The 26,869-nt window shown below is 40.1% G+C and overlaps 2 protein-coding genes across 9 annotated transcripts in view; one reads left to right on the top strand and one right to left on the bottom strand.

Annotated features, from left to right (window-relative positions):
- Positions 1-19,600, bottom strand: part of MET (MET proto-oncogene, receptor tyrosine kinase) — a 127,001-nt gene extending 107,401 nt beyond the window's left edge. For both annotated transcript variants that reach the window (XM_060020781.1, XM_060020782.1), the window contains exon 1: positions 19,323-19,600. The gene's annotated coding sequence lies outside the window, so the exon portion shown is untranslated. The remainder of the gene's footprint in view (positions 1-19,322) is intronic.
- A 504-nt stretch (positions 19,601-20,104) lies between these two features.
- The window catches only part of TFEC (transcription factor EC), a 668,004-nt gene continuing 661,239 nt past the window's right edge, over positions 20,105-26,869 (top strand). For all 7 annotated transcript variants that reach the window (XR_009520665.1, XM_060020780.1, XM_060020779.1 and 4 more), the window contains exon 1: positions 20,105-20,270. The gene's annotated coding sequence lies outside the window, so the exon portion shown is untranslated. The remainder of the gene's footprint in view (positions 20,271-26,869) is intronic.

Genomic DNA, 26,869 nt, shown 5'->3' with positions numbered 1-26,869 from the left:
CACTGCCAGGGTCCCATGATCCAGGGACAACTTCCCCGGGAGAACGCACGACACGCCTCAGGCTGGTGCAATGTCACGCCTGCCTCTGCCGCAGCAGGCTCGCCCCGCATCCGTACCCCTCCCTCCCCCGCGGCTTGAGTGAGCCAGAGTCCCCGAATCAGCTGCTCCTTTAACCCCGTCCTGTCTGAGGGAAGAACAGACACCCTCAGGTGACCTACATGCAGAGGGCGGGTCCAAATCCAAAGCTGAACCCCAGGAGCTGTGCGAACAAAGAAGAGAAAGGGAAATTTCTCCCAGTAGCCTCAGGAGCAGCGGATTAAATCTCCACAAACAAATTGATGTACCCTGCATCTGTGGAATACCTGAATAGACAACGAGTCATCCCAAATTGAGGTGGTGGACTTTGGGAGCAATGATATACATATATTTTTTTTTCCCCCTTTTCCTCTTTGTGAGTATGTGTATGCTTCTGTGTGTGATATTGTCTGTATAGCTTTGCTTTGAACATTTGTCCTAGGGTTCTGTCTGTCCGCTTTTTTTTTTGTTTGTTTTTAGTATAGTTTTTAGCACTTGTTATCATTGGTGGATTTCTTTGTTGGTTTGGTTGCTCTCCACTTTCTTTTTATTATTACTTAAAACATTTTTTAATAATTACTTTTTATTTTAATAACGTTATTTTATTTTACTTTATATTCTAGTTTGTTTCTTTCTTTTTTTTCCTCCCTTTTATTCTGAGCCGTGTGGATGACAGGCTCTTGGCGCTCCAGCCAGGCGTCACGGCTGTGCCTCTGAGGTGGGAGAGCCAAGTTCAGGACACTGGTCCACAAGAGACCTCCCAGCTCCAAGTAATATCAAACAGGAAAAGCTCTCCCAGAGATCTCCATCTCAACACAAAGACCCAGCTTCACTCAACAACGCTACAGTGCTGGACACCCTATGCCAAACAACTAGCAAGACAGGAACACAACTCCATCCATTAGCAAAGAGGCGGTATAAAATCATAAGGCCACAGACACCTCAAAACACACCAGCAGATGTGGACCTGCCCACCAGAAAGACAAGATCCAGCCTCATCCACCAGAAAACAGGCACTAGTCCCCTCCACCAGGAAGCCTACACAACCCACTGAACCAAGCTTAGCTACTGGGGACAGAAACCAAAAACAACGTGAACTACGAACCTGCAGCCTGCGAAAAGGAGACCCCAAACAGAGTAAGTTAAGCAAAATGAGAAGACAGAAAAACACACAGCAGATGAAGGAGTAAGATAAAAACCCACCAGACCTAACAAATGAAGAGGAACTAGGCAGTCTACCTGTAAAAGAATTCAGAATAATGATAGTAAAGATGATCCAAAATCTTGGAAATAGAATGGAGAAAATACAAGAAACGTTTAACAAGGACCTAGAAGAACTAAATAGCAAACAACCAGTGATGAACAACACAATAAATGAAATTAAAAATTCTCTAGAAGGGATCAATAGCAGAATAACTGAGGCAGAAGAATGGATAAGTGACCTGGAGGATAAAATAATGGAAATAACTACTGCAGAGCAGAATAAACAAAAAAGAATGGAAAGAATTCAGGACAGTCTCAGAGACCTTTGGGACAACATTAAATGCACCAACATTCGAATTATAGGGGTCCCAGAAGAAAAAGAGAAAAAGAAAGGGACTGAGAAAATATTTGAAGAGATTATAGTTGAAAACATCCCTAATATGGGAAAGGAAATAGTTAATCAAGTCCAGGAAGCACAGAGAGTCCCATACAGGATACATCCAAGGAGAAACATGCCAAGACACATATTAATCAAACTATCAAAAATTAAATACAAAGAAAAAATATTAAAAGCAGCAAGGCAAAAACAAATAACACACAAGGGAATCCCCATAAGGTTAACAGCTGATATTTCAGCAGAAATTCTGCAAGCCAGAAGGGAGTGGCAGTACATATTTAAAGTGATGAAGGAGAAAAACCTACAGCCAAGATTACTCTACCCAGAAAGGATCTCATTCAGATTTGATGGAGAAATTAAAACCTTTACAGACAAGCAAAAGCTAAGAGAATTTCAGCACCACCAAACCAGCTTTACAACAAATGCTAAAGGAACCTCTCTAGGCAGAAAACACAAGAGAAGGAAAAGACTTACAATAACAAACCCAAAGCAATTAATAAAATGGTAATAAGAATATACATATCGGGCTTCCCTGGTGGCGCAGTGGTTGAGAGTCCGCCTGCCGATGCAGGGGACACGGGTTTTTGCCCCGGTCCGGGAAGATCCCACATGCCGTGGAGCGGCTGGGCCCGTGAGCCATGGCCACTGAGCCTGCCATCCGGAGCCTGTGCTCCGCAATGGGAGAGGCCACAACAGTGAGAGGCCCGCATACTGCAAAAAAAAAAAAAAAAAAAAAAAAAAAAAGAATATACATATCGATAATTACCTTAAATGTAAATGGATTAAATGGTCTAACCAAAAGACATAGACTGGCTGAATGGATACATAAACAAGACCCGTATATATGCTGTCTAGAAGAGACCCACTTCAGACCTAGGGACACATACAGACTGAAAGTGAAGGGATGGAAAAAGATATTCCGTGCAAATGGAAATCAAAAGAAAGTTGGAGTAGCAATTCTCATATTAGACAAAACAGACTTTAAAATAAAGACTATTACAAGAGACAAAGATGGACATTACATAATGATCAAGGGACCAATCCAAGAAGAAGATATAACAATTGTACATATTTATGCACCCAACATAGGAGCACCTCAATACGTAAGGCAAATACTAACAGCCATAAAAGGGGAAATCAACAGTAACACAAGTATAGTAGGGGACTTTAACACCCTACTTTCACCAATGGACAGATCATCCAAAATGAAAATAAATAAGGAAACACAAGCTTTAAATGATACATTAAACAAGATGGACTTAATTGATATTTATAGCACATTCCATCCAAAAACAACAGAATACACATTCTTCTCCAGGATAGATCATATCTTGGGTCACAAATCAAGCCCTGGTAAATTTAAGAAAATTGAAATCGTATCAAGTATCTTTTCCGACCACAACGCTATGAGACTAGATATCAATTACAAGAAAGAATCTGTAAAAAATACAAACACATGGAGGCTAAACAACACACTACTTAATAACCAAGAGATCACTAAAGAAATAAAAAAATACCTAGAAAAAATGACAAGGAAAACAGGATGACCCAAAACCTATGGGATGCAGCAAAAGCAGTTCTAAGAGGGAAGTTTATAGCAATACAATCCTACCTTAAGAAACAAGAAACAACTCAAATAAACAACCTAACCTTACACCAAAAGCAATTATAGAAAGCAGAACAAAAAAACTCCACAGTTAACGGAAGGAAAAAAATCATTAAGATCAGGTCAGAAAGAAATGAAGAAAACGATAGCAAAGATCAATAAAACTAAAAGCTGGTTCTTTGAGAAGATAAACAAAATTGATAAACCATTAGCCAGACTCATCAGAAAAAAAAGGGAGAAGACTCAAATCAACAGAATTAGAAATGATAAAGGATAAGTAACAACTGACACTGCAGAAATACAAAGGATCATGAGAGATTACTACAAGCAACTATACGCCAATAAAATGGACAATCTAGAAGAAATGGACAAATTCTTAGAAATGCACAACCATCTGAGACTGAACCAGGAAGAAATAGAAAATATGAACAGACCAATCAAAAGCACTGAAATTGAAACTGTGATTAAAATTCTTCCAACAAACAAAAAAGCCCAGGACCAGATGGCTTCACAGCCAAATCCTATCAAACATTTAGAGAAGAGCTAACACCTATCTTCTCAAACTCTTACAAGATATAGCAGAGGGAGAAACACTCCCAAACTCATTCTACGAGGCCACCATCACCCTGATACCAAAACCAGACAAAGATGTCACAAAGAAAGAAAACTACAGGCCAGTACCACTGATGAACATAGATGCAAAAATCCTCAACAAAACACTAGCAAACAGAATCCAACAGCACATTAAAAGGATCATACACCATGATCAAGTGGGGTTTATCCCAGGAATGCAAGGATTCTTCAATGTAAGCAAATCAGTCAATGTGATACACCATATTAACAAATTGAAGGAGAAAAAACATATGATCATCTCAATAGATGCAGAGAAAGCTTTGGACAAAATTCAACATCCATTTATGATAAAAACCCTGCAGAAAGTAGGCATAGAAGGAACTTTCCTCAACATAATAAAGGTCATATATGGCAAACCCACAGCCAACGTTGTCCTCAATGGTGAAAAACTGAAACCATTTCCACTAAGATCAGGAACAAGACAACGTTGCCCACTCTCTCCACTATTATTCACCATAATTTTGGAAGTTTTAGCCACAGCAATCAGAGAAGAAAAAGAAATAAAAGGAATCCAAATAGGAAAAGAAGAAGTAAACCTGTCACTGTTTGCAGATGACATGATACTATACATAGAGAATCCTAAAGGTGCTACCAGAAAACTACTAGAGCTAATCAATGCATTTGGTAAAGTAGCAGGATACAACATTAATGCACAGAAATCTCTTGCATTCCTATACACTAATGATGAAAAATCTGAAAGAGCAATTAAGAAAACACTACCATTTACCACTGCAACAAAAAGAATAAAATATCTAGGAATAAACATACCTAAGGAGACAAGAGACCTGTATGCTGAAAATTATAAGACATTGATGAAAGAAATTAAAGATGATACAAATAGATAGAGAGATATTCCATGTTCTTGGATTAGAAGAATCAACATTGTGAAAATGACTATACTACCCAAAGCAATCTATAGATTCAATGCAATCCCTATCAAACTACCACTGGCATTTTTCACAGAACTAGAACAAAAAATTTCACAATTGGTATGGAAACACAAAAGACCCCGAATAGCCAAAGCAATCTTGAGAAAGAAAAATGGAGCTGGAGGAATCAGGCTCCCTGACTTCTGACTATACTACAAAGCTACAGTAATCAAGAGAGTATGGTACTGGCACAAAAACAGAAATACAGATCAAGGGAACAGTATAAAAAGCCTAGAGATAAACACATGCACATATGGTCATCTCATCCTTGACAAAGGAGGCAAGAATTTGCAGTGGAGAAAAGACAGCCTCTTCAATAAGTGGTGCTGGGAAAACTGGACAGCTACATGTAAAAGAATGAAATTAGAACACTCCCTAACACCATACACAAAAATAAACTCAAAATGGATTAGAGACCTAAATGTAAGGGCAGACACTATCAAACTCTTAGAGGAAAACATAGGCAGAACACTCTATGACATAAATCACAGCAAGATCCTTTTTGCTCCACCTCTTAGAGAAATGGAAATACAAAGCAAAGTAAACAAATGGGACCTAATGAAATATAAAAGCTTTTGCATAGCAAAGGAAACCATAAACAAGACGAAAAGACAAGCCTCAGAATGGGAGAAAATATTTGCAAATAAAGCAACTGACAAAGGATTAATCTCCAAAATTTACAAGCAGCTCATGCAGCTCAATATCAAAACAACAAACAACCCAGTCCAAAAATGGGCAGAAGACCTAAATAGACATTTCTCCAAAGATATACAGATTGGTAACAAACACAGGAAAGAATGCTCAACATCATTAATCATTAGAGAAATGCAAATCAAAACTTCAACGAGGTATCTACTCTCACCGGTCAGAATGGCCATCATCAAAAAATCTACAAACAATAAATGCTGGAGAGGGTGTGGAGAAAAGGGAACCCTCTTGCACTGTTGGTGGGAATGTAAATTGATACAGCCATATGGAGAACAGTATGGAGGTTTCTTAAAAAACTAAAAATAGAACTACCATACGACCAGCAATCCCACTACTGGGTATATACCCTGAGAAAACCATAATTCAAAAAGAGTCATGTACCAAAATGTTCATTGCAGCTCTATTTACAATAGCCAGGACATGGAAGCAACATAAGTGTCCATCAACAGAGGAATGGATAAAGAAGATGTGGCAGATATATACAATGAAATATTACTTAGTCATAAAAAGAAACGAAATTGAGTTATTTATAGTGAGGTGGGTGGACCTAGAGTCTGTCATACAGAGTGAAGTAGGTCAGAAAGAGAAAAACAAATACCGTATGCTAACACATATATATGGAATCTAAAAAAAAAAGGTCATAAAGAACCTAGGGGCAAGACGGGCATAAAGACACAGACCTACTAGAGAATGGACTTGAGGATACAGGGAGGGGAAGGGTAAGCTGAGACAAAGTGAGAGAGTGGCATGGACTTATATATAGTACCAAATGTAAAATAGATAGCTAGTGGGAAGCAGCCGCATATCACAGGGAGATCAGCTCGGTGCTTTGTGACCACCTAGAGGGGTGGGACATGAAGGGTGGGATGGAGGGAGACGCAAGAGGGAACAGACATGGGGACATATGTATATGTAAAACTGATTCACTTTGTTATAAAGCAGAAACCAACACAACCTTGCAAAGCAATTATACTCCAATAAAGAAGTTAAAAAAAAAAAAAACTGGGAAGTTGCCTTTTAAGTGAAGAGTTGGAGGAAGAGAGGACTTAGCCATCTAAATACAGCTCTGCCTGGTGTGTCTGAAGCACAGCAATGGGGCCAGTAAGCCTGGACCTTGGTGATTAGAAGATGAGATCAGAGAAGACAAAGAATCGGATCAGGCAGGGCCTTGTAGGCCACTGTGAGACCTTGGCCTTTATCGGAGTGAAATATGAAGACACTGCAGAGTGTTGAGCAACGGATTGATTATATTTGAATGGAATCACCTTGAGTGGGTGTGGGAGATTGCTGGTGGCAGGGGGCTGGGATAGGGCTAAAATGGAGAAGTGAGGCTGTTTGGGAGTTGGGAGGCTGCTGTTAATAGTGTAGGTAAATGATGGCAGTGGCCTAGGCCAAGAGGAAGGAATAAGTGATGAGAGGTGGCTGAATTCTGGTTATATTTTGAACGCAGCTAAAAGGATTTGCAGATGGATTTGGAGATGAGGTGTGTGAGGAAAAAAAGGAGTCAAGAATATGCCAAGGATTTTGGCTTTTGTAACAGGGAGAATGGTTCTGCCAGTTACAAAGGAGCTGGAGGGTGGAGCAAGTTTGGCAGAGATGTGTGAAGATCAGTAGTTTTGTTCATGTTTGACATACTTTTTAGACATCTAAATGGAGATGTTTACTTTGCAGTTGGATATTTGAGTCCTGAAGTTTAAATTAGGAAGTTGTCTGCATATCAATGGTATGAAAGCCATGAGACTGGATGAAACCACCAAGGAAAGGAGTGTAGGGAATGAAGAGAGGAGAACTGCGTGCTAGGGCTCACTGACGCCAACAGGCTGGGGAGAGCAGGGTGACCAAGAAGGAGCAGTTGGGTATACCGTCTGGCACCTCCGTCTACTCCCATGAAACTTGTTCTCCCATTCCATATCCTATCTCGGTGCCGAACATTTCCCACATTTCCAAGACATCATGCTTGACTCCCACCTACAGGTCTTTTAAATATGTCCACCTGCATCCATCCCCAGGGCAGCATCACTTCTTACCTGGATTATTACAACAGCTTCCTACCTGGTCTTCCCTCTCCATTCTTGTCCCTGATCATCCATTCCCCAACGTAACAGAGATATCTTTTTAAAAAGACAATCTGATTATGTTATTTTTATGTTTAAAAACAGTTCAACTCCTTAGCACAGCTTAAAAGCCATGCATGATTTGGCTTCTGCCTAATTCTCCAGCCTTGCCACTTGCCATCTCCTCCCTAGAAATCTAGGCTCCAGCCACCCTGTCCTTCTTTGAGTTGTTGAAGCAAGCCATGTGTTCTTCCACTCTGGGTTTCAACACATAGATCCCTCTTCATGGAACACGTCTGCCCTCACCTTCACCTGGTTAACTCTTACTCTCTCTTCAAGTCTCATCTTAGGGAACATTTCTTCTAGGAAGCCTTCTCCAATGCTTCTCTTGCCCTCTAGGAAGGGTTTATGTATGTGCTCATACATCAAACCTGCCTCTGCCTTATCTAGACTTTATAATGTTGTGTTGTAATTTGCTTATTCATACTTCCCACTAGACTATAAGCTCCATCTTTAGCCCCTGGCATACTGCCATTACATGGCACTTGGTAAGAATTTGTTGAAGAATAGATAATGGAATGAATTAATACATGAAAGAATGATCCTGAATAAAAACTCTGGCAGTATGGATATAACAGAAAGAAAGGACTAGATTAGAAATTTATGTGACAATGATGCAACATCAATACTGACCATTGAGGAGACTGAGAAATCAAAGATGGCTAAAAAATGTCTACCTTGGGTGTAATAAACAAAAGTAAGGAAAGCAGGCAGAGAAGAGTTTTGGGCAAAAATAATAGTTCAGTTAATAACTGAGTGTCTGTTGGTCATTCAAGTGGCAGTGTCTTTAAGGTGACTAACAACATGGGCACAGTGGTTTAGAGAGAAGAGGGGGTTAGAGATAGCAATTGGTGAACCATTGGTCCATTAGTGTATTTGAAGTCATGGAGGTAAATGAGATCACCCATGGGCATGTTCAGTAAGAGAAAGGAGGGATTCAGATGGAACCCTAAAGACCAGAATCTAAACTTTATATCTAAAGGCTGAAGGAAAGGTTTGAGTGGTATTTCAGAAGCTTGAGAAATTTTAAGAAAGGAAAAGCAAGATGTATAGTGTCAAATCTCATAGAGGGGTCAAGTGGGATAACAGAAGTGTCTGTCAGATTTGGCAATGAGGTTTCCAGTGATTAGAGTGAGGATATTTTCTTGGGAGTGGGGAAAAGACTGCTTGAGTTGAATAAGTTAAAGAATGAATGATAGTAGAAAAAATGAGATAGTGATCTTCAAGAATTCTTTATTTAAAGGATAAGGCAGAAATAGGAGTGAATACTTAAGGTAACTGTATATTAAGGATCTTCTCAGGGTGTGTGTTTCTTTCTAGAAGCAGCAAGTTGAGTAAGGGCTGAATGAAAAAAGGCGATGGAGATTTTAAAGATGAGAGGGATTGGCAGGGAAGGTGGGATAGATGGAGCAAGGTGTTGGAAGATGTGGGGAAGAATGGGATCAAAACCATAGGCTGAAAAGACCATTTCATCATTTGACAGAGAAGCAACGAAGTAATAACGGGTGACACAGAAACTATTCAGGCTTCTGTTTGCTCTCTAAACTATGAGGGAAGATACTACACTGAGAAGAAGGGGAGCCAATGAGATTCAAGAGCTTGAGGGAATAGTGGAAGTTTGTAATCATTGTGGTGGGAAAGGGTAAAAATGAGACTAGAGACAAGTAAACAGATTTGCTGGTAAGAGAAGCAGGTGCTATGAATTGGCCAAAATGGGCAATGACCAAAACAAGAATAAAGTTCTCTTGAGATAATACTTATCCTAATGCACAATGCTCATTTTCATTGAGTATCTAAACAGTCAGCATGGCAGATTTGGGGATTAAATGGTCCCATAATCATAACCTCTGTAGTGAATTCTTTGTAATGTTTATTAATTCATCAGATCTATGAACATTTATTAAGAGGAAACACCAGCATTTGATTATTTTTATTTAAAAACCATTATTATTGAAATCTGTAAGGAATAACTTCAGGGAAAAGAAAAACATATTGAAACAGATACTCTGTTCTCTTTTCAATAAGACCAACAGTCTAAAGATGTTAAAGAAATGAATCAGATATAATAATTATCTAAGTCTGAAAATGAAAACCCATTTAGGAATTGTGAGGGAGCCTTGATCCTAAATACAAGTCTTGTTATTCATTTAGAATCTTTAATAACATTTGGAAAGCAATTAATCAAGTTATGACACAGATTCAAGAGCTGTCGCCTTTCATTGTCATTAATGAAACTGGGGATTTATCTGCACTTTTCTGGTGATTTAAAGAACAACTTTTTGGTAAGCTATTTGAAGACTATAAGAATGTTTAAAGTCATTGGACCTTGATGTACAAATTTCAATGAACAATCCAAATGTGTGTTAGTGAGACTGAAATAAAATTTAGAAGTATCTTAATTTTGACATGACAGAAAGTGAATTTTAAGAAGTCCAAAATGCATATTCATTTCTGTTAGGAGAAAGCTTTCTTCTGTCAACAACCTTTGCTTTGATTGCTTCTTTATATAATTCAATAGAACTTAAAATATTTTACTGTACACTTATACTCTCAGTTAAAAAAAAAACAGCTAGGGTAATATTTTAGGTCCAAAGTTTCACACAGGCCCTGAATGATTCTATTTGTCTGCTGTCTTTATCTTAACTAGAGAGTGGTCAGGCCACGAGCTCAGTTTGGACAGTGTGCCCTTCAGCAGGAGCTGGAGGGATTCTGCCTGAATGTGAGGCCAGAATCAGATGACAGCTGCTCACCTAAGACTCTCAGAGTAGCAAAAAGACAGGAAGTGAAGGCAGGCCCTGATATAAGCTTTCCTTAACTCTTTAGACTACTGTATAAGTTTAGAACATGAGAAGTACAATTCTTACGCACACTAAAGCGTGAACTCTGTACAATCAAGACCCAAAGAAATGGTCTCAAGATAATATCCCCAAGAAAAGCTAATATACATACACTGCAGATGATATCCCAATGGAAAATAATTATTGATATAGTTTTAAGGGCCATAACTTTTGATCCCAACAGTAGCAAATGGATTATAATGCCCTGATATGCTAGAAAATTTTAGTCATGAAAATGGTATAAAACATTTGTAACCTGGGTTTTTCTTTTTTTGCGGTACGCGGGCCTCTCACTGCCGTGGCCTCTCCCGTTGCGGAGCCCAGGCTCCGGACGCGCAAGGCCAGCGGCCACGGCCCACGGGCCCAGCCGCTCCGCGGCATGTGGGATCCTCCCGGACAGAGGCACGAACCCACGTCCCCTGCATCGGCAGGCGGACTCTCAACCACTGCGCCACCAGGGAAGCCCTGGGTTTTTCTTTTAATACTGTGATTCCTTCTGAGAACACGGAATTTCATTTACAGTGTTTTTGAGTAGCTAAAAGAGTGCATAGGACACGCCTCTGACACTCAGAATAGAAGTCCCTCTTTTTCTGCTACATATTCCTGCTATTCTTACTGGTAGCTAAGGGTAGGATAGACTAAGAGGGCTGATTTAGAAATGGGTAGATGATAGCCTAGTTTCTCCCAGAATCAAACCACCTGTGACAGAGTTGGAGGAGGCTTCGACTTTGCTTATCATGTGCCTACCATTTTCCTGTGAGCTTTCCCTTGATTCCCCACTCAGTTTTGACCAGCCTTTTTCCTATTTGGAAGGTGGCAGCCTGATTCCTAATGGGACACTCTCTTCATGACTTACAATGCACCCAAATCCATGACCCTTAAGCGTATCCACCCACCTCTCCATTCCTTTAACCTTGCTGACCCATTACCCTGGCAAAACCTGCAGGTCTTCTCCTTCATTATCTACTTCCTATATTTGTAGCATGAGAGTTATCAGAAAAATGTCTTAAATTGAATTACATTTTGCCAAATGTACAAATACATTGGAATACTCTGTACATTTTCCAAATGTACAGAGGCATTTGACTGCTCATTTATCAAGTTGTGAGACCTTTTAATTAGAGTTTAAAAAATTCTCTAAATGTAAATGTGTACAAACACATGGATATATAATTATTACTGATGGTTTGGTCAACCACTGAAATTGAAATTAAGCATGTGAAAACTACATAAATAAGTTACTCCTTATACAGTGCTATCTACAATTAAATTTCAAAACAAGTTTTAATAATAATATATGTATTCAGCAGCAAACTTTCAGATTCACCTAAGAAAACCTCCATTTCAAGACCATAATAGCACACTTTTCCTTTTTGTTCCCACCAACATATAAAAAATTGAAAAATTCTGGCACCTCAGTGTCATAAAGAAACAACACACTTTTGATCAGGAAAGGTTTTCTGGGGACAAAATGTGATGAGTTGTTAGAAATTCACAACATGATATCAAGGAAAATGTCAATGACCATGCCTTCTATGCCTTCTAAATACTACTTTCTTTTAGAGAGGAGTTGCTGTCTCCATAGCCTTCAGTACTCTAATCATGTGGATTTCAATTGCACTTAAAGCTACATATTTATTTCAAGTCTATATGGGAAGTCTAGTTACCACAAAATACACACTCACAAACAGGAAATCTAACTACAGTAAGAAGGTGTTTTTTTTTCCCCCACACAATAGAGTTCAAAGATGTGTCATCTATGTAATTTGGAGCAAAACCCAACACCACTATTATTGTTGAGTACCTCTCTCTCCCCTCCTATATTATGGCAACTTATGATTATATCATTATGTTTTCCAAGCCTGTTTGAACTTGCTGCTCTTGCTTATAGATACAAATGACCTGCCCTTTTCTGTGCAAAGCTTTCAATCAGTAAGCATGTCAAGGTGGGAGGAAGGATGGCAGGAACAGTAAAAGGGAAAAAAAAAATCAATTTTTAGAAAGCATATGGTAACAACTGAATATTTAATCAAATTAGTCTAGAAATTCCTTCCTATTTTCAGCACTGTTTGCAAGGCTGTTGTGTCATGGTACAGAATGAATTTCAATAAATGTCATATATTTAGTTAGATGGCTTATTTTTAAAATTTGTTGAACCAGGTCACTGACTCAGAATAGATCTCATTCCAAGACATGACAGATGGATACTGATACTGAATAAAAAGATTGACATTAGCTGGAAGGTTCTGGGCAGAAGAAGAAGTCATTCATTTAACATTTAACAAAATATTTACTGAGTACCTACTGTGTGCCAGGATAAAATGATAAACATTTGGACTTTATATTATAATAGAAAGAGGAGTTGTTCCAAAATAATTTCCTTGGGGTTAATAAGGATTACAATGGAATACCAATAGTGAGCAAGGTCCTTAAAAGTACTTACATTTTTCACATTGCATCAGAAAAATGCATTAGTACTCATTCAAACATCCATTTTGTTATGGTTGCAGGATTTTAGACCTAACTCAGATTTTTGAAGATGCTGTTTACTAACCCTTAACAAAAACCAACTTCCTATTTTTCTGGAACAAAAGGGGCCTTACATGGTTTCAAAGATTTCTTAGACATCAAAGAGCTTAGAGAGACATACAGTTTATGGGTAATGATTTAGGATTTAGTGAATCAAAAACACATGGATTAAATTTCCTTTAAAAGACCCCTAGGTTTAAATTTTAAGAGGTAAAATGTTGGTCTAAACACACATTAGTCCCCAAAAAGCCAAAATTTATTTTTAAAGATAGTTTGAGCTGTCTTATGGACCTAAAACTTGGCTGGGTTTTACTTTCCCACATGATTAGGCCTCAAAGGAGACAACCTGCCTTCTGCTCAACAAATTTACTCCACCTCTCTCATTTGTGAAGACTACATTACTTCAAAGGTCTCTAGCTCTGAATGCTCTTCTTGATACTTTCAATAAAATATTAAAAACCAGAAACAACCCATGGTCTTATCAAACAACTGGAGTACATTTTAATTCCTCCAAGTCAATTATGTTTTTTTTTAACATACAACTTTAAAATTGGACCTGAGATTCTAGGTGCTAGGTTCAGATTTCCAGCTATCAGAGAACAAGAGATAATTTGAAAACAGGAAAAGGCCACTGATCTTAATATGTGCACTGTTTCATGACATATTATTATATTTGCATTTAAAATAGTAGGAAGAAATACAGTACATGATCTTCCGTTCTAACACAATGGCTTTCCGGAAGGCCGCTAGCCTGGGTATTTCACCGAGTTTTTAGGATTAAAGGAAACAAGTTAGTGCACAACCTGTGAGCTTTTATTCCTTTGGAAAAATAGACTGCAACACTGATCTAATGGCTTTTAAAGGGTACTCAAAACCAACACAGTGCACGTTTTGAATTTCAGTGGTGGAGGAATAACAACTGGTGAAGTCCAGGCAGCTCTTAGAAATCAAAACAAAACAGAGAAAGCACCAGCATTCTAAACGGAGAGTTTATTCTGAATGAGAACCTGGAAATGAAATAGGAAATCTACATATAAAGTTATGATGAATTTAGATTTCAGGAAATTATTGCTGCAGTTTAAGAATGAAATGACTACATTACTCTTATAGTTTAGAAATATACAGAGTTTGATAGAACGTATGTGGGTTGATGGGTTTAGGAAAATAAGTATGTGCCGATAGATGATGAATTTTCCAGTGAGGAAAAAAGGCTGAGAACTCTACAAGATAAAATACTTTTCAGAAGCAGTCCTGGGTCTTTTGGGCTGTGCCTGATGCTGAATTAAACAGCACCTGTGGGTGAAACAGGGGACCACTTGGCAGGTATAGTTGTGGCCAAGACTGTAAATCTGGCCTGCAAATATTTTGTCTCTCTAGCTCAAACAATTTTAAAGATGCTGAGTCAACATGTTAAAATTGAGAGATTTCTAGCTTCTGAAAAGCTGAAAGACACCACCACATGGGCCCGTGCCACTCACTGAGCCTCACGGCAACTCTGATGATGCCAAGCAGTGGCTGCTCCCCCTTAGGTAGGACTTTTTCTGAGCAGGTTTTTGGTCCCAGTTTTTGGTTAGTTTTACTCATTTAGGTTACCTGTTTGCAAATCTTCATACAGGATATAGACAAGGCATAGGGGGAAGAAAGAAAAGAAGAAGAAAATCCAACACAGTGGTTTAACACTGGAAAGGGAAAAGGAAGGAGAGAGAGAGAAGGCAAGAAAGAAGTACACAGCAGACAGAAGCTGTAAACCATCAGCAATTGTCTCCTTTGCCGTCTCCAGATTTATATTATGAAAGCGATCTGTGACAAAGCCATGGGTATTAGTCTCAACAAATTCCACTGGGTCAGGGTCATTGTGTAGAAAATAAGAAGGAAAATTGTCTGAATGGAGTAATTTCCCTGATCAAGGATGGGGTGTGGGGATGGGACCAGGTAAATGCAAGAAAATTCCATGGTTCTTTTCTTTCATTGCCCTCAAACCAAGGGATGTGGGCCTCGCCTTCATCTTCACCTTAGAGACTGTAATGAAGTATGGCAGGCACTGTCCAGGTACTTCCCATAAAAGACCAGGGACTCCACGTACAGTTGTGCAGGCTGTGCATTGCACAATTCCAGAGATAAAATATGAGAATGACACTCCCAAGGAATGCGAAGGAGAAGCTCTGCCTTATTCTTTCATCTCCTTCAGGTTCTAGCTCAAAGGCCACCTTTGAATTAAGGCCTTCTCTGACCCCACTACTGAATTTTTCAGTCACCAGCCCATTATTCCCTCTTAGCCTTGACAGCCCGTACTCCTCTTTCCACTTTATGCTTCCTGATAGCTCGCATTACTTCACATACATCTTATTTACGTGCTTTTATTTACTGTTTGCCTTCCTCATTATAGAAGAGAGCATCATAAGGCCAGAGACTTTTGTCTGTTTTATTCTCTGCTGCATTGCCAGAGTCTAGAATCACGCCTAGTAGGTGCATAACAAATTACCCTGAATGCCTAAATCCTTAGTCACATTCTTAGAGTACAGGAACCTGGCTTTCACTAGAACCTGTGATTCTCTGACCATTTTTCATAATTGCTTGGGCCAGATTTCCTAATAATCCTTTGTTATATTAGAATAAATACATTTCAAATCCTATGGACCATTATATAATCTATATGGCTCATAAACTTTTATATAATTTCTATTTGCCCTATAGCTACATAATTTATCATAGAAATTTAAAACAACAGGAGTAACCTGTATACTTGCACAAATTTATACAATCACAGGAGAAACATGTATACTTGGGTATGCAATTAGCCAGTTCATTTTTTTTTTTTAATTTCACTGTACTCACACCTCCTGTTACAAATGCCACACGAGTGATTTTTCTCTCAATTATATTTTACAGCTTATAAAAACACATTCTTCATTTTGTCCCTTGAAAAGCAAAGTAGTCAGATTTTACTGGATGTTTTTATTGAAACAAATCCCAAGGGGAATATACTAAACTGTTAAACACAGCTGAAGAGATATCTGAGAATGCGCTTTCTGATAGAAGGGTAGATTACAAAATTACTCACAGCTCTTAATCTGATAATAGGAGAATGCCCCACACATATGAATGGAGCTTTTTCTTGGTATGCTTTACTACAAAAAGAGAAAGGGAGAAAAAGAGAACTGGAGAAACAGAAGGTGAGAAAAACTCCGGAGACTAGAAATGTTACAGTCATCATTTATCACTAACCTAAGGATCCCAATGTACGCCTCAGTGCAAAATGCTTCAAAGAGTTAAACTTCCTTGATGGCTGGGCAGAGGCTGTGGTGCTGTTGAGACAGCATGGGGGCTAGGCTCATGCACAGGTTCCCTGTCTATAACATGGGGAGGTTAAGATAGTGAAACCAGCCTTGCCTATTCTGTAAGGTTGTTGCAGTATCAGAAAGATGATATACTCAGAAGCAGCTTCAAAATTTTAAGAGTTAAGTTCCAATCTTTTGATTTAAAAAAAATTTCTATTATTTAATAGCAAGTGGGATGGTGTCCAAGGCTGTCACTCTTTTGTAACAATTACGGACCTTGATTCCATTTTGCACGAGATTTATTTTTCTGAATATCTAATTCTTCAAAGGCAGATATTTCGCTTCTTCCTTTCTAAAAATGTTCCTCTAGTACCAGACACATATGATGTTTAACCTACAGTTCTTAGCTATTTTTGCTGAAGCAAATGTGGGCCTGGCAGCAACTCTGTTAAGAACAGGGAATCAAAGTGATCCTGAATTGACATTAGTTAGTATATCTATCATTTATTACTAAGAGGTGACTATTTGTTTTGCACTGAGCAAAGCCCATGAAGAAACTCTGCCCTGAGGGCTCAGAGTCAAAGACACCAGTTTCAACATACACCAGTGAGGTAAACTCCCTGGCACTTGAGTTTCTGCATATTTTCTCCCCTTAAGGTAGCACAATTAGGAAATTCAGTATCCCATGAACAAACATAGCAGCTCAAGAAAAATATTGGGGATGATGGGAAAGGAAAGCGTAGATGATTCTGGTGAGACTAATGACAGTGAAGAAAACATGAAATTAGAGGGAAGAAATGGGGGCACAGAAAGCTTGGAAGCAGCTCTGACCAAACCAAGGGGAAGAGATGAGGGGGAAGGGGGCAGAGAGATGGGAGGTGCTCTGAATTTGTAGGGAACTGTTACTCAACATGGGTGTGTCACTATAGGCACTAGTGCAGCCACTTAGAGAAAGGTGTGTGTCCTGAGAGAATGTTAGCCCTTCTGAATTATTCACTTTGTTTTGAGATGACCACATTTGAGAAAAAGTTTATTTGAGGCTATCATATAGACGTGCAAAAGGAAAATCAGACTAATGCTATTTTGGACTATTTATTTTCTTTTTTAACCAACAGCTAAGGAAATTGATTTTTGAAATGTATTTCTTAGTCTAATTCTCCTTGGAACAAATTTTAAAGAATTTCAAGATTATAGTGGGTCATAGTCTTAAAAGGGATTTATAAGATAAGGGTTTTTCTGCTGCTTAGAAAAGTGTCATTTTTCTTTTATCATAGGTTTAAAAGTCATGAAAATATTAGTTCCAAACTTTCATACTAACTGGCTATGGTTAATCTTATACATCTTTATCATTCAGATAAACCTCAACCACTAATTCTGAAGTCATGGAAAGTACATCTAATGTAAACCTCTACTGTGATGTATTAAGAGTAAAGCAATCTTTGAAAAACCAGTAGTCAGCAGATCATCTTCTAAATGCCATAAATTCCATTATGTTAAAATCAAAATATATTTAGGTTAATAACTATAGGTTTATGCACTGTTAAGTTTGAAACCTGAACAGAATTTTTAAAACACCAGTAAATTTTATAGGCAATCAGCCACATTTTTGGTACTACAAAAATTTCTTATGAGTGACATAAATTTTACTTGTATTATTCAGCAACTCAAAAAGAATGAACACTGAATACACCACAGACTTGCAGTCTACAATTGGAACCAAAGCACCTCACTTTCTGTTCCATTATGGAAGTTTACATGTTAAAACAAAGCCCAATAAGCTTGGAGCTAGAAAGAAAAACTATGTACCTGTAAATAATCCAAGCACCACTTACAGTTTACATAAAAGCACAATTTATGTCCTAGAGGCACAGAGAAACGTGATGTACATCATTTTCAGATCATCTTCATGCAGAAAAAATTCATTAGTCAGCTATAATAGTTTAGCTGTAAAGGAAAATGTTTTTCTGAATCCATTTGCATGGCAATGTGCATGTGTCTGCCTGATGGAAATGACAAAATAAACCTCCACCCAACTCTACAAAATGTGAACAGTGTTCTTAAAATTCAGGAGAGGGTCCAGATAGTCTATATTCTCTCCAACGTCAGTTTTTACAATCCTCTCATATTCACCGACCGTCTTAACTTGGCAATTAAAGTATCCTGATTATTTTGCCTAAGAGAGTTGACAATATTTCATTCTGCCCCAGGACTCCTTTACACATAAAACTGTGATAAGGTAAAACACACTGGGCAGAACTATTCATGCATGAGCCACAGGAACTCTCTCCAACTGCCAAATTAGTAAATGGCTCTTTTAAAACATAAAAGGTATGAAATGAGAAACAGTACTTTGGAGTAAATTCTGCATTGTAGATAGTCTGTGAAAATTCTTTCGTTCGTGCTTTAATTATTGGGTCAGTAACAGTCGTAGCCAGATTGCCCGACCTCTGGTTCTAATCTATTTCACCTAATAAGACAGATGTCCTCCACAGAGCCCCAGCAGAGAGATAAGGTAAGATTGAAAACGATAGGTCACAACAAGCCCTGTGTATTTGCCAGAAATTAAGAATTCAGACCCTCACAGAAACACCTGCCCCTTGGAAGGGGCCCCACGTAATACAGATATAAAGCAAGGATGGGAACAAGGAAACTGCTGGCTCGAAGCTTGCTGGCCACATCACCCTCCGTCAGGGTGACCGGATCACTTTTGAGTCAGATCACAGCCTTGAAACTTGCTGGGCCATAACAGTCATACACCATCGCCCACCCCTGCGCCCCTCTCCTGAGTCACACAGGTGGCTGTCAGAAGCAACCCCCTAAAACGAAAAGCCCCATTCTAGTTTCGACCTCGCCCCTGGGGCCACAGCTCTTTAGTTTCTGAAGCCCCTAAACTCTCGCCCACCTCCCGGGTCTTGCCCTCTGGAACAGCAGTCAGGTCTCTTAGGGGAACAAAGAGCAGAAGGGCAGGGGCGAAAGACGGGGTGCAGGATACGAAAGGGGCTGTAGTTTTTACCTTGCGGCGCCCAGGAGCCGGCGGAGGAGACGTCAACCCGGCAGGGATCAACCGCGTAGGGATCAACCGCGTAAGGACCACCCGCGCGCTCCGCGCCTCCCTGCCTCTTCTCAGCAAGTCAGCTGTCGCCCCGCATCTGGCTCGCGCCCTCCGCTGGGCTTCGCATCTGGTCACAAAGCGCTGTGGGCGCCGGGGGCGGCGAGAGCCTCCGGGTCACCTGTGGCCGGGCCCAGCCGAACGCCCCGTCCTCCCGCCGGCCGTGCTCCCTCCGCCCCTTCCCACCCGCGTTCCCTCCGCCCCTTCCCACCCGCGCGCTGCCCGGGCCGTGACTCAGCCGGGCATCGGCGCGCGCGGCCCGCGGCGGCCCGGGCGCGTCCAGCCGGGAGGAACGGCCAGGAGACCCGACTCGTGCTCTCGTCCGCCCGCCCCTGCACGTGTCCGTCTGTCTCGTGCGCTGTCCGTCCACCTCGTCCACGGGTCCAAGGACCGCTGAGGTGGGGACTGGCAACAACACCCTGAGGGGGAAATCGGCCCCCGCCCTTCCTGCCGCCCGCGCGCCGCGCCGGGCCCCGCGGGGGTCTCGTTTCCTCCGCCCCTCCCCCGCCCACAAGGTGAAACTTTCTAGGTGGAGTAGAAGTTTTCTCGCCCTGGCCGCGCGCACTCTCCTCCCCACCAGCTCGGGCAGTTTGAACTTAGCACAGCGGGAGATAAGCGGGACCGAGTCTCCCCCTCCTGGTGCCCGTGCAGCCAGCGGCCCTGGCGCACCGAGAGTACTAGGCGCGCACACGGCGCCCCTCCTCCCCCCGGCGCGCTGCCGGCGCGAAAAGCGCGAGGCTCTGCTGTGAGGACCCTCTCCCGCGTCTCGTCTCGGCTAGCAGCCGGGCGCTGACGCGGGGACGCGGAGATTTGGCCGCCACACAAACAAGGAATTCATTGTCAGGGATGGAGGTAGGAGTGGATGGACGAATTGTCCCAATGATTTAATTATGCAGCGATTATCCCCGACTGTAATAACTGAGATTTCTGGAAGGAGAAACAACACAGGAGTTTAACCCTGAGGAAACTTGCTGTTTTAACTTTCTCCCCCCCCTCCCCCGTTCATAGCAGGAAACAGGCTGATTAAATAACAAACAGCAGTGAGGAAGCACAGCTGCGCAAAAGTTTAATTCTTGAATGTTGAAATCTTATGATATTAAAAAAGGTTGGGGGTTTGGTGGATTGATGTGCGTTAGGGTAGCTTTTAATATCTCACGTGTCTGAATATAAAAATTGGCATTAACCTTCAAGAGGAAATAAAACGCAGGTAACAAGCTCAGAGGAACAGCTTCTCCTGTGAGGACTTAGCAGCTCTCCTTTCCTACTCTCTCAAGGGCTGGTCAGATAATGGCGGCTGTTAGTGAGAGTCAAGGGGCGAAACAACATTTACTATGTGGATTCGGGAATGACCACAGAATGAAAAACAGAAAGTATAGTTAGGATAGTTACCGTTTTCCTGAGAGCTTCTTATCTGCCATGAACTACACAGAGCACTATCAACCCTCAAAAGTGATTACCTCATAAGTCCCCAGTTTTGTGGAAAAAGAAAGTTCTCGTTACATAATACTAGAGCCCTGCATGGATCCATTTCTAGATGAGGAAACTGAGTGCCTAAGAGTTCCTAAGAGGGTCACACAACTGGTTAGTAAAAGAGGAGTGATTAGAACCCAGCTATCAAATCCCAGCCAGGTGTTCTTCACACTGTGCCAAGAGGCTACAGGCTAGCAAGTTTGCATAAACAACCCAGTCCTACTGAAGACTTCCTCATATCACCTGACACAATTTAACAAGGACTACTTCACATTAAAATGCAAATTTACTGGTTGAAGGGCACTGGTCCTATTTTATGGACAGATCCGTTATATATTTGGGTTCAGGACCAACTTTAAATAAAAGGTGAATAAACTAATGAATTTAGACACACACACACACACACACACAAACACACACACACACACACACACACACACACACCTAGCCATAGCTGTCCAAATGAATTAGAGTGTTGTTTCTATTTTTTCTGTTTCCTGGTTTCCATAGCAATATGTTAACTGGATTTTTAGATTGCATTATGTAGTTGCTGTAACAGGTTTTCTGAGTTTGTGTGCTAAGATAAAAATATAAAAGAAAAAAATTACAATTAAAGTGGTAGACCCAGCAAAGCCAATGCAAACTGGAAAATAAAATAGCTTATAAATCCACATAACCTATTCTGTATTTTCAGCCCTGAAGTTTCCTACTTTCTAGTTACTGACAAATTTCAATTCAGTTTTGAAACTGGATTAAAAATTGTCTTTTTGATTTATTAACCATAAATAAGGAGAAAACATTTAATAAAAATAACGTAACTAAGAATAACGTAACTAAAAAGTATCTGAGTGTGTGAAAATCAAATAGTTTTTACACACTACTAGATAGGTTTCCCTTTCAGGGAAAGGGTTAGAAGTATAATTTCACATGTTTGGTTTTGGATAGAAGCAGATACTTTAAAAAAGCAATAGGAATTCTACAATTCCATTTCGGTTTTGTGGCAAACTCTAATTGTTGCTGTTTAACTTTCCTTGGGTCCATGGCATGGGTGACATGCTGTATGATGAAGTTCTGTTGGTATTTTCTGAAAGAAACCAAACCCTTGTGGCTGACGCTCTTGGCTAGCTAGGCCAGCACCTGTTCCTAACTAGATATTCCCTTGCTTCCCTCCACTCTTAGGGCTGGAAAGGAGAAATACTTGCTTTCCCAGACTCCTTTGCAGTCAAACATGGCCATGTAATGGCACTCTGGCAGTGAGATTAAGCTGAAGTCTGTTTTCTGATTAAAGGGATGTAATAAACTTGTGCCACTCCTTCCCACTTCTTGCTTTCTTGATTTTATGTATAATATCCGGCAGAGAGCTAGCTAGCTTGTGACCATGAGGAGAGAAGTTGGCTCTGACACTGCTGAGCTGTAGCACCAATGCCAGTAGACACCTGCTTCCAGATTTCTTGTTTTGTGGAAAAAATACTCATTCCAGACACTGTTAGGCAGGGTTTCTGTCACCTGGGGCCAGCAGCCTTCAAAGCTGATGTACCTCTCAAATGGGAAGCAAGACATCTCCAAGACTAAGTCTAGCACAGTAGTTAAGAGTGTGGGTTTTAGAACGAGACAGCCTGGATTTCAATCCCAGTTCTGCTGCTTGCTAGCTATGTAACTGTAGGTCAGTGGCTTAAAGTCTCTGTGCCATATCTGCAAAATGGGGAAAATAATAGTGTTATTGTGAGGATGAAATGAGAAGCTATAAGTGAAGCGCATGAAATAGTGTCTGGTAAAATATAAGTGCTCAAAGGCATGAGTTATTATTTTCCATGTATTTGTGAATAACACATAGTGCTAAACTATAAAGAGGATCCCATCTCTTAACCCTGAGGTAGGCCTAATGGTAGCCATGGTCAAGAGGGAGAGGAACAGCTGCTCTAAATCTGCTCTAAACATGCCACATCCTTTCTGCTCTTCCTTCAACAGATACCAATTCGGATCTTTGATGGCACTCTTTAAGTTCATTCACATGGCACTGTTTTTGAAACAAAAATGAAAGCAACCTTCTTAGAACAGCGGCTTCTTGCTGGCAACCTGTGGAAGGCAGGGCCCACAGACATGCACAGGCCCATAGAATGCTTTTTAAAAGTTTGAGTTGTGTAGACAGAGGATATGTTCTGCAGTTTGCTGTCGTCTTCCCAGTGGTTTGCCATTGTTCTCCCATCTTCTCTTGTAATGCATCCAGCCTACCTCTGATCTTGAGGTCACTTTCTTAGGCATTAGGATTTGTGTCCCCTCTCTTATTTATTCTTGGATTCTCTTTGCTCTCCTCCCTTCCCCGGCCCCAATGCCCCTATTACTGTGCTTATGGAAAATGTGTCTCCAAAATGACAAGAAGAGTTCAGGTGATAGTTCCTCAGGTCACCTCTGTTGGCAAATACAGTTTGGGGATATAGGACTCCTCTTACCTTTTTAGAGATACATCATGCAAGTTAGAATATTGAAGATTCTGGAAATTCACATGGAAAAACAACAACAGAACAAAAAAACCCCCAAAACATGCTTTTTTTCCTCTTAACATCTTCAGTAGCAATTTTCTATAAAATTAGTTCAATAGGTAACGTATTTTGGGAAACCTTGCCTTAAAGAATGGATATACCAGCTACAAAGGGTTAGAAGAGGGCACTTTCAGTATGAGCTGCTTTTATGTTGATTTATATTGGTCATTTGTTTGTGGCTGGGCTCTCTAAAAATAAAACATGCAATGTTAAGTTATCTAAAAATATAAGTAAGCATATTCAATATTGAGGACAAGTACAAGACTGCTAGGCTCTTGAAGTTACAAGTATCATGATTTTAATCGGAAGGTCTAGGAGACTGGAGGCAGAGAAATTGAAAATAAATTACCATCTCCAACAGGGTGCTGCAATTTTGTTAGTGATTTGGTTCATTTTCACATCTGGCTTATTGCCTCTTTCCCCAAATCAGGCAAAGGTATAACATACTTCGCTCTCATTTATTAAATGTCTTCTATGTATCAGTCATGTCTTTGAGTTCTACTTAGGTCCTCATAACAAAAAACTCCAGCATGGGTGTTATCCTTCCCAGTTTATGTCCAGGGAAATGAAGCTCAGAGAGATCATGTAACTTATCCAGGGTCACACAACAGGCCTAAGTCTGTCTCTTTCTAGAACTCTGCACTTCCCCTTGCAGCCATTATAAACTGTCCATGGTCCTATGGTGAATGATGCAGTTCTTAACGTGGGGCAGGATAACTTAAGGCTTCCTTTAATTTTCCCTTCTTTTCCATCCACAAAGTCAGCCACAACCTAAGACACGGCCACCCCTCTTCTTGACCCTTGGGGACTGGATGTTGCCATGCAGAATAAAGGTGCTGACACCACCTGCATTGTTGGTCTATAAAACACTACACAGGTTGGATCATGGGTCCTAGGCAGTCTGGATGGCCTACGTGGTGGACTATGGGTGCATAGGGCCAAGACCTCCCACTGTGAAAAGGAACAGGAATACCCTCTCTCCAATGTCTCTGTTTTCACAACTCCTGAGCTCTCCTTTGGGGACCTGGGGAATGTGAGAGAGAAAGGGAAGCACCAGATGACAGAGAGCCAGGAGTCCTAAGAGAGGGTCTTTGGAGAGTCTCTTGTCTTTTCAGAAGATGAGAAATAAAGACCAAAACTTGCAGAAAGTCCCAGAAGTCTGCCCTCATAATTCTTTCTATCAATACTTTCCTCCCTGAAACTGTATTAATTTTTTTTTTCTTTCTCTTTTTCTCTCCTCACCTTTCTTCTCCTCTCCTCTCCTCTTCTTTTCTGTTTTTTACCTTGTGGTAAATTGGTAAAAGCATTTTGGGAAAGATAACAGGAAAAAAATCTTTTATTTTTATACAGCGTAGTACAGCATTATTTCCCAACTATCTTATCCATTTCATCTGTTAATCTAAATGGTTTGGCACTAATACAAATGGATTAACCCATCTTGTGAAATAATGCACTAAAAAAAGTGTTTCCTTCATTGATCAACTTTTCTTTATGAATAGCCCTTTACAAATGTGTATGTGTGTTTGTGTAATTACTGCAATTCTAGGCTTTACCATTAACTTGATGAGGGCTTTGGCGCTTAACCCTTGTGGATCAGTTTCTTCAGCTATAAAAACAGTTCCAAAGTCTGATGAAAATGACTTAAAAAAATTAAGTATCAACTAAAATTTTACTGAAACCAGTAAGTTTGGAGCAAATATAGCAAACAATTTACTAATTGTATTATATATAAGGGGACATTATATTAGAAAGAAAGTACTCCAGTGTGTGGTTCTTATTAACTACTGCCTTGTTCAAATATGATAAAATTCTTTTTTCTATTCCAATGACTGACTGATTTAATGACTCAAGGATAATATATTTAGTGAATCCAAAAGTAACTTTGGTGATTTAGAAAAGGCTACAATATTTAACAGTTTAAGCAGGAATATCTAGGTTTTAGTGACATTGAAAAATGATAGAATGTTTGAAAGGTTTAATTAGAGTCACTGTAACTATTACACATAACTAATGTATTCTGATTTATAACAAAGATGGTTCCAACACTTTTGCACTGGCCAGATTTTTACCTTTTGTTTAACAACCTCAGAGTCTAAGCATAATTACTATTAGTGTATGTACGTGGAAGGAAAGGCACTAACTCTGGATTAACCTTGGTTTGCCAACAAAGAATTAAAAAAATGAGAGCACAGACAAATGGTGACCAGTCAGAGGTCATGTTCAGAAAGTCAGTGGTGATGCAAACTGCTTCAACCTTGCAGTTTTTTGGTCTATTATAAACATTCATGCCTTTACTTACTTTGAAAAACAAAATCCAACCAAACTGCCCCCAAAAGGCAATTGCAAGCTAACCTCTAGACAGAACAGTCAGAACTAATAAAATCATCTGCAAACATTCTGCTTGTGTTGAAGGAACTTTCAAGGAGTGTGTAACCTGAATTAGAAAAGACATCTTTTAAAGCTTTCCCTGAAGTGTCTGGGCCATCTGTTTTGGCCCAAGCTCCCCATGTTAGAGCTGTTATCAAGTACTGTTGGCTCTCCCATTGCTACTGTTAACAAATGGATTTGTCACCCCAAAGTTAAGAAAAACCAGATGTTTCCTTTGTTGTTCTATATTCCGATGGCAGGTCAAGAGGCTGTTTAAACAGCACCAGTGAAATTGAGATTTAGAAATTGAGATCTTATTAATCTGGTCAGTGAGGTCATATGATTTAGGGCTGTTTCAAGATTTAGACTGAATTTCAATATTTCGCCATCCACATATACTGGATTACTTACAAATTAATTAGTTCTTTATAAATATAAACCTGTATTTTATGGGAATCAAAATTTGTATGCAAGAAGTTATAAATATGGAATAAAATATTTAAACATGTCAGGTTTTGTAATCCATCAACTAAATTTCTAACCAAATGTTTATTGAGCCCCTGCCATGTGCCAGGGAAGTGTTAGTGTCTGGGGCTACAAAGATGAATGAGATGTGGTCCTTAACACTGAGGGGCTCATAGTCTAGCACAGAAAACCGGCATGTAAATTAGCAGACCTGATACAATGTGGCAAGTGCTAAATACTGTTAGGAGAGTGTTATGGACTAACTGTGGAGATCAGGGGGAGGTGAGGAAACATGGAAGACGCTGCAAGGGAGGCCACATTTGAGCCACATGTGAAAGGATGAGCAGGAGTTTGCCAGGTGACTGTATTTACAGGGTGATGGAGGTGAGGAAGTGAATCCTTAGCAGAGGGAGCAGGCACACAGGCTTAAAATAATTATATATTCAGCATTCTGCAAGTAGTTCAGAATAGTTGGGAGCACAGTGTGTTTGGGACAAGGGCAGGAAACGAGGCTAAATAAATAGGTGAGGATCAGAATATGAGGCATCTTATATACCACACCAAGAAAGAAAATCTGTATGGTAGGTGATAAGGAGCCACTAAAATATT

The sequence above is a fragment of the Delphinus delphis genome, chromosome 9, assembly GCF_949987515.2.
Source record: "Delphinus delphis chromosome 9, mDelDel1.2, whole genome shotgun sequence".
NCBI lineage: Eukaryota > Metazoa > Chordata > Mammalia > Artiodactyla > Delphinidae > Delphinus > Delphinus delphis.
Note: the sequence above shows the minus strand (reverse complement) of the source record. Positions and strands in the feature narration are given on the sequence as shown.